Source organism: Oratosquilla oratoria, chromosome 3 (genome assembly GCF_046742065.1).
Source record: "Oratosquilla oratoria isolate Oo_2021 chromosome 3, ASM4674206v1, whole genome shotgun sequence".
NCBI lineage: Eukaryota > Metazoa > Arthropoda > Malacostraca > Stomatopoda > Squillidae > Oratosquilla > Oratosquilla oratoria.
In genome coordinates this window covers 23097931-23100430 of record NC_134779.1, presented here as the reverse complement: position 1 = coordinate 23100430, position 2500 = coordinate 23097931, and positions in this window count along the sequence as shown.

Genomic DNA, 2500 nt, shown 5'->3' with positions numbered 1-2500 from the left:
ACTAGAAACTTTCAGTGATCTTCTCTCTAATACAATACTTATTAAACTGTGTAGCCACTACACAGATCATCAACGTCTATCCAGTTTAATAAGAACTACTTGAAACCTGATATTCACAAACCAACAATATATTCACATTCCTAAGTAAAATCTTAGCCAAGAAAAAAAAATTATCAGTTTAATTTAATTCATTCATTGATTTATCTAATTACCCAATTGCTTATTTATTTATCTATTCATTTTTATTTGTTTGTTTATTCGTTAATTTTCTAGAAAGGATTCTATAAGGTTTTTTGGTATTAAAGTGTTTTCTAAAATGAAGGAAAATTGCTTGATGCTGGGGAGAACAGATCAGGCTGTGGTGCCTTCGATTTGGATTTCACCTCATGAAAACAAAGTCCCTTATAACTCCATCTCCTCATCGTTTCCTCCTTTTTGGATAAGTTGATTATATATAAGTTCCAAGTTTACCTTCGAGGTTTTGGTTCGCCTAAAGAAGCGTTTAAATGTTTCTAAAATATTAAGAAAGCGTCAGATAGTCTTTGCTTGTGACTATTTATTAATTGAGTTCTAAATCAAGGAGCTGCTTATATATTAGTTCGTTATCAATTGTGTCTTTACTGTGCCAACAAAATGGCGAATCCGTGGATATTTGTCCCGAATTATGAAAGGCGATTTTATAAAAGAAAAAAATAAAATAAATAAAGTGTTTATATATATATATATATATATATATATATATATATATATATATGTACATATATACATATATATATATACATATATAAATATATATATATATATATATATATATATATATATATATATATGTGTGTGTGTGTGTGTGTGTGTGTGTGTGTGTGTGTGTGTGTGTGTGTGTGTGTGTGTGTGTGTGTGTGTGTGTGTGTGTGTGTGTGTGGCAAAAAGAACGCCTAGGGGCGAACCCATAGCGAGGCCGTCTATTTGCCGGTGTCTATATGCGATGTTGAAAGTCTCTACACTAACATCGATATTGACCGGACAATCCAGTTCATCCTAGAAGAGATCTACCCTGAAGGCAGCCCACCCAAAATTGACATTCCAAAAGTTTCCTTGCAGGCCCTTCTGGAACTCTGCACGAAAGAGGCCCCTTTCGTTTCACCCGACGGCAGAATGTTCCGGCAAATAGACGGCGTCGCTATGGGTTCGCCCCTAGGCGTTCTTTTTGCCAATTTCTTTATTGGTCGCATAGAAAGAGACGTCTTCTCCATCCAACAGAAGCCACGAATCTACGCCAGGTATATCGATGACATCTTCGTATTGGCTAAAGACGATGACGAATTACAACACCTCCACCATTGCCTTCAGGAGGCATCGGGACTCAATCTCTCTGTAGAAAACAGTTCAGACGGATGTCTTCCTTTCCTCGATATTTTAGTTAACCAGCAACCGCATGGATTTTACACGAAAGTATTCTGTAAACCGACCAACCCAGGACTTTGCCTCAACGGAAGGAGTGAGTGTACTGACAGGTACAAACGCGCCACAATCTCCGCGTATGTGAGGAGAGCATTCACACATTGCAGTAGCTGGCAGATCGTCCATGAGGAATTAGAACGAGCCACCCAGGTCCTCGTGAATAATGGATATTCAAACTCAGAAGTCTCCAAAGCTATCAACATCCAGCTTGACAGGTGGTACAACAAAGAAAATACCGCAACATCTGCAGGACACCATTTCCGTCTGTACTACCATGGATACATGAACAGCCAATACAAACAAGATGAAAGAGCCCTTAAGGATATCATTTCCAAATACGTAGAAACCACCAACAAGGACGACAGACTGAACCTCACAATCTTCTACAAAAACAAGAAAACACATCACCTCCTCCTAAAAAACAGCCCCATAACTGACATCCCAGAGCTTCAACGTAGCCATCAAGTGTACGAATACAAATGCCTTTCAGGGAACTGTGCAGCCCTGCCCTCTACGTACATTGGAAGAACCACTACGAAGCTCTCCAGGCGCCTCACACTCCATCTATCAAACGGAGCTCCAAAGAAGCACTCAGAAGAGGTTCACGGGGTTAGTCTGACCAGAGCAATGCTAGTCGGAGGAACTTCCATCCTGCATACCGAAAGAGATTACTCCCGTCTACGTATATTGGAAGCCCTTTATATAAAAAACAAAAACCCTTCTCTCAACTCACAAATCACTGACATGTACATAATTCCTAGCCTTAGAAATTTCCAAAACAGTTATAAGATAGTTAGAGAAGAGGACGAACGGCGTACGGCTCAGGCAGGTTCGAAAGCGGGATCCCGGGTCAATGCCTAGATCCCTATTGGCCAGCCTCGACCAATCACGTTCCTCCTTTTCTTCCATTCTGCATTTAGTTCCCCATATAAACTGTTCCCTTCTTTGCCTGTACCATAACCTGAAGATGACCTATGTAGGTCGAAAGCTTGTTTTAATAGAGTGTTCTTCATCTACAAGAACTTTCTATGTCTTTCGGACA